Genomic DNA, 6,962 nt, shown 5'->3' on the forward strand with positions numbered 1-6,962 from the left:
TACATATAATTCCTTATGATATTCGGTTCTACAATATGTCCATTACTTTATTTATTCCAACCATTCATGGAATCCTCCCAATCACACAAAGAATATTACACATGAATCTTGGCGGTAAAACCTTTATGTAATAAGCAATCCCTTTCATTCATTACATATATAATATTCCCTAAATGAGTACTATATGGGCAATCAAACTTTATGAATAAACTTCCCATAAGTTATTCGGGTCCTACTTTAATTTTATTCCCAGGGATAAGGTAATAAATGTGCACAAAACTTTATAACAATAATTTGATGCCTATAGACTTATTAGAAAGAACTAAGTACAAAATGAATCAATGATCCTCATATGCTCCACATGACTTTTAAACAACTTTACCAATAAACCTTTAGTCATAGGATCTGCAATCATCAATTCGATACTGATATGCTCAATGAACACTACATTCCTTTTGATGTTCTCTCACACACAAAGGTACTTGATGTCGACATGCTTACTTCTGCTTCCACTTTTATTATTCTTAGAGAAGAAAATGGCAACACGATTATCGCAGAAGATCTTGATTGGTCTTGCTATAGAATCGACAATTTTGAGACCACCAGCAAAATTTCTCAACCATAGTGCCTAAGTAGTGGCTTCATAACATGAAATAAATTCTGCCTCCATTGTAGATGTAGCAATTATAGTTTGCTTGTTGCTTCTTCAAGTTATAGCACCTCCAGCAAGAAGAAAGATATACCCTGAAGTAGACTTCTTGCTATCTACACATCCAGCAAAATTTGAATCTGAATATCCAATCACCTCCAAATGGTTAGCGTGTCTGTATGTCAAACTGTAGTCCTTGGTTCCTTGCAAATACCTTATGACTTTCTTTGCAACTTTCCAATGTTCCAATCTTGGGGTGACTTGATATCGACCTAGCATTCCAACTGCCATTGCAATGCCAGGTCTAGTGTAGACCCTTGCATACAATAGGTTGCCGACTGTTGATGCATATGGAATATTTTTCATTTGCTCTTGTTCTAATGCATTTCGGGGGCATTGATCATTACTGAATTTATCCCCCTCAATGATAGGTGCTACAAAAGCCGAATAGTTTTTCAGTCTGAATCTCTCTAAAACTTTTTCAATGTAGGCCTTCCTTTTGAGATAGTTTTAATATTCTTTGTTTTCCTTTATCTCTGAATCGCTATGCCAATGACATAAGAGGCTTCACCCAAATCCTTCATTTTAAAATTTTGAGAGAGTAACTATTTGGTCTCATGTAGCAAACCTAAATCATTACTTGCAAGCAAAATATCATCTATATACAAGACTAGAAAGATTACTTTACTCCCACTGACCTTAAGGTATATATATTGATCAACAAAGTTTTCAATAAAACCATACGAGGTAATAACCTTGTGAAATTTGATATTCCATTGACGGGAGGCTTGTTTTAGCTCATAAATAGATTTATTTAGTTTTGTAAGCTTTCTGAGTGTTGTCATCAAAACCTTCAGGTTGTTTCATGTAAACCTCCTCTTTAAGATCGACATTTAGAAAGGCTGTTTTTACACCCATTTGATGTAACTTTAGATCAAAATGAGCGGCTAATGCCATGATTATCCTAAATGAATCATGGGTAAAGTCCACATACCCCCCTCAAACTACCACCCAATTGACAATGTACCCCCAAATTTTCAATTGTGACAATGTCCCCTCCAAACTACCACAATATTGTCAATGTTCCCCCCAAGACTAGCAATAAGACAAAATTGCCCCTATAGATTTCTCAATAAGACAAAAATACCAGTATAAATTCAAAAAAAAAAAAAGATTTTTTTTAAAAGCGAAAAATTTTAATCTAAAAATAATATTTTTTTTAAAACAAAATTTTTAATTTTTTTTTTAAAACGGAAATTTTTATTTAAAAAAAAAAACTATTTTTTTAATTTAGTTTTAAAAAATAAAAAATTTCATTTTATTAAACGAAAATTTTATTTTTTTAAACGTAAATTTTTATTTAAATAAAATTATAAAACAAAAATAAAAATAAAAAAATGAAAATTTTCAATTTTTATAAAAAAAAAAAATCGAAAATTTTTTAATTTTTTTTTTATAAAATTGATTTTTTTTTTTAAAAAAAGGCCAATGTTTGGATTTTTTTTTTTTTTGTTGTTGTTAGTTTTAGGGTTTTTCTAGAAGTTTTGTTTTTTTTTGTTTTTAATTTTACTAAGGATAATTTCGTCATTATGGGGAACATTGACAATTTTTGGTAGTTTGGAGGAGAACATTGTTACAGTTGAAAGTTTGGGGGGACATTGTCAATTTAGTGGTAGTTTGAGGGGGTTATGTGGACTTTCCCCATGAATCATTCTTCGACACTGGAGAGAAGGTTTCATGATAATCAATGCCTTTTTTTTGCGTGAAACCCTTGGCCACAAGTCTAGCATTATATCTTTTAACATTATCGAAAGCATCCTTCTTAGTTTTGTAAACCTATCTCCAGCCTACGGCTATAGCTCCCTTCAGTAAGTCAACGAGATCCTATACTTGATTTTTAGCCGTAGATTCTAGGAGTGAAAAGGCAGTTACGGTTAGCGGTTAGTGGCTAAAACCATTAACCGTAACCGCCTAGGTAGTTAGTAAGACTTACTAACCGCAACCGCAAGGCGGTTAACCGCCGGTTAGTGGTTATTAAATAAATAGGGTAAAACAAAACAGCACGCGGCGTGCATGGCACGCCGCGTGCAACATTTTGTTTTTTTTTTTTAAAAAAAAAAAAAAAAAAAAATTTGCACGGGCGTGCCACTCACGCCTCGTGCCGTGAATCAGTGCTCAAATAAATAACCTTCTTCGCTAACTGCTTTTACAAGTTGGGCCTTTTGGGCTAATTTTGAGGTTTGGGCTTTTTTTAGGCTCACTTTAATCGTTTTTTTTTTTTTTTTTTGCCTTTTCAGGGCCATTTTAGCATCAAAATTCGCTATACACCTCAAATTGGGCAAAATTAGTATAAAATGAGCCCATATTCAAAAATCTAAAATATTTGACCACAAATTTACATTAGTTTACATTTACTTGTATTAAATAAAGGTTCTTAAATGCATTTCATAACTTGTTAAGAATCAACATTTACTAATGTTTTAAACAAGGAATTAAAAACAACATATAAATAACATTTCCAAAATCCTTGTAGGTCACCTTCTACACAACATATAATACAAATAAAATTACAACAATTCTTGTAAATCATCATTTTACTTGTACACAACATTCAAATAAAGCACATCAAAAAATTCACAATCAAAGATAATAACCATAATCCACAAACACACATTTCGTTTATAAATCCATAAACTCACATTCAGCTTATAAATGAAAATTCAATCAACCAAAGAAACCCAACACAAATATAAACATATTCATTTTCTACTTCCATCTCCATTCGGTCTCATTTCCACTCTAAGTGGATTCAAGCCATGAAAATTCATGTCAGTACCCACCTATGTGCAGAAATGGGAAACATTAGCAACTAGCATAAATAAGATAACCTTAATTACCATGACAATTCAAAAAATGATAACATTCATTACTAAGAAACCTCTAGGTAAAAGAGGAATCAGCACTTGAACTTAAATGTTGAGTCACATCTATGAATAGATAACTAGAATAAATTAATAAATAATGAAAACTAAGTGAAGTTGCAAGTAAGTAATTTATAAACATTTACTTGCCTCATCAAAGCCTGCCAAAAACTCCTCCAACTCCTCATTGCTTAGGCGGTCCTTTATCCTATTTTGTTTGTAAATCAAGGCCCTAACGGTAAGTTGAGACAATGAACTCCTAAAGGAATCTAATACACGCCCACCAGTGCTAAATGCAGACTCAAAAGCAACAGTGAAAATAGGGATGACTAATACATCATGAGCCATCTCTAGGAGGATAGGGTATTTGGGCGCATTAACCTTTGAGCAACCTAAAATATTAAAATCTTTTGTTGTTGCTTCATACCCATCCATTGAATATCGATCCAACCCCGAGCTACACGCTAAATCATTCTCTTCCTCAATGTGTTGGAAAAACATCTTCCTAAATTGGTCCTCGCTATCTTCCGAGACATCCCAACCAATATTCAAATTATCACTTGAACTTCCTATATTTACATCAATGGTAAACAACTCTCCCATATTAAACTTATTGTATTGGTTCATCAAACGTTTTAGGAAGGATTTCACTATGTTCGCTATGTTTTTCACCCATGTAGGCCCATTGCATTGTCAACCAAAACATTAACGCCCTCATCTTGGAATAGGGGTCAAGCACAAAAGCAACATACATCAAAAAGTTGATGTTATCCATATTCCCCCAATACTGTTCATACTTTTGTTTCATACTAAGACTCATACTCCTCAGGATAGGATCACAACTAAGACACACATTACTCAATGTGTGTTGAATAATACAAAGTTGCATGAAATATGAATTGGAAGTGACACAATTGGAACCTGAAAAGTAATAAATAACTAAAATTAATTAATAAATTATGAAAAGTAAAGTGAATTTGAAAATAACTAATAACGTTTACTTGATAACTTCAACGTAGCATCGTAACACGTTTTTAGAAACTTCACAAGTGCCATATCATTTTTCCAATTAGTAATGGACGGAGCAACAAACTAATTATCTTCTTCACTCAGTACGTTAAAAGCTTTTTCTTATTTCTCAGCGGTACTCAACAATAAGTATGTAGAGTTCCATTTAGATTGAACATCGAGACACACCATCTTCGCACAATTAATATTTTTTCGCTCTATACAACCTTTAAACTTTGCCATCCTCATTGGCGAAGACCTCACATAGTTTAGTGCATTCCTTATATTATCTATACAATCCCCCAATTCTTCCAAGCCATCACGTACAACAAGATTTAAAATGTGAGTAGCACATTGTATGTGAATAAATTCAGCTCTCAAAAAAATCTAATTCTTATCTTTCAACCTTCTCTTTAAATAATCAATCCCCACACTGTTGGCCGAGGCATTATCAACTGTAATAGTGTAAACACCGCCAATCCCCTACTCTATCAATGAACTCTCCAACATTTTTTCAATAGTGTCACCCTTATGGTTGGAAATTAGCCAAAACTTGATTATATTCTTATACAGTATCCAATCACTATCTATGGAGTGAGCGGTAACACACATGTAGTTCAAATTTTGAAGGGATGTCCATGTATTAGTAGCGATGCAAACCCTTTTACCCCGTAAAAGGTTCTTCAACGCAAGCTTTTCTTTCTCATACACTTTCATGCAATCTTTTTGTAGAGTAATACAACTTGGTAATTTCAACCTAAGTTTAAGTAAATTTGTCCATTTTTGAAATGGACTCTTCACATGCCTAAAAGGCATCTCACTCTCAATGACATACTCAGCCAACCCATTCCTTAAAATTTTTGGATCATACTTCGTGAATCCCAATTGGTTTCCAATAGTGCCTTCCACCAATTTCTTAAGTGACACTTGCAACAGAGTTTGGCCTTTGGGTAGTTTCGATTTCAAAAGTGGAGATGTTGGGCAACCACAGGTAAGGTGGGTCATCATGGCTGAATTGTCATTTCTCCTATAGTGACACCCTATCAACATAGTGCAATAATTACACATAACTTTAGGGTTGTCTTTGTCAATTGGTTCCACTTTCTTGAAGTGCTCCCAAACAATAGATTGATTTGTAGGTGATTTTTTGGTTTGTTGGGAAGATGAGGAGCTTCTAACATTTTCAGAGGTTCCAAGATCTTGCACTTCCATAACAGGGGGAGGGTTACTCGTTGGCGAGATACTTGTATCACTTAAAGTGTCCTTTATCTATTAAAGTGTTATTAGATAGGTAAATTGATATGTCAAAAAAATGATAAATCGATTGAAGATCTCATAGTATAGTAAGAAATTTGTGCAATAATTACACATAGCTTTAAGGTTGTCTTTCTCAATTGGTTCCACTTTCTTGAAGTGATCCCACACAATAGATTGATTTGGAGGTGATTTTTTGGTTTCTTGGGAAGATGATGAGCCTCTAACATTTTCAGAGGTTCCAAGTTCTTGCACTTCCGTAACATGGGAGGGTTACTCGTTGGCACGATATTTGTATCACTCAAAGTGTCCTCCATCTATTAAAGTATTATTAGATAGGTAAATTGATATGTCAAAAAAGTGATAAATCGATTGAAGATCTCATAGTATAGTAAGCAATTTGTGGATAATTATCAATTAAGATCTCATATCAATTTCCTTCAAAAGATTTAACCTGAATCTTTTGAAACAATCAATATATTTCGAATAATGCTCATAAGGATTTCTTGACAAAACATGGCATTTGATATGAGATCTTAATTGATAATTATCCACAAATTGCTTACTATACTATGAGATCTTCAATCGATTTATCACTTTTTTGACATATCAATTTACCTATCTAATAATACTTTAATAGATGGAGGACACTTTGAGTGATACAAATATCTTGCCAACGAGTAACCCTCCCATGTTACGGAAGTGCAAGAACTTGGAACCTCTGAAAATGTTAGAGGCTCCTCATCTTCCCAAAAAACCAAAAAATTACCTACAAATTAATCTATTATGTGGGAGCACCTTAAGAAAGTGGAACCAATTGAAAAAGACAACCCTAAAGCTATGTGTAATTATTGCACTAGGTTGATAGGGTGTCATTATAGGAGAAATGACAATTCAGCCATGATGACCCACCTTACCTATGGTTGTCCAACATCTCTACTTTTGAAATCGAAACTACCCAAAGGCCAAACTCTGTTGCAAGTGTCACTTAAGAAATTGGTGAAAGGCACTATTAGCAACCAATTGGGATTCAAGAAGTATCATCCGGAAATTTTAAGGAATGGGTTGGTTGATTATGTCATTGAGAGTGAGATGCCTTTTGGGCATGTGGAGAGTCCTTCATTTCGAAA

At 33.7% G+C, this 6,962-nt stretch overlaps 1 pseudogene; it reads right to left on the reverse strand.

The window, feature by feature from the left end:
- Window positions 1-706: 706 nt before the first annotated feature.
- LOC148587403 (secreted RxLR effector protein 161 pseudogene) lies at window positions 707-1,606 on the reverse strand (annotated as a pseudogene).
- Window positions 1,607-6,962: the final 5,356 nt, after the last annotated feature.

This window comes from Corylus avellana, chromosome 2 (genome assembly GCF_965113065.1).
Source record: "Corylus avellana chromosome 2, dhCorAvel1.hap1.2, whole genome shotgun sequence".
NCBI classification, from domain to species: domain Eukaryota; kingdom Viridiplantae; phylum Streptophyta; class Magnoliopsida; order Fagales; family Betulaceae; genus Corylus; species Corylus avellana.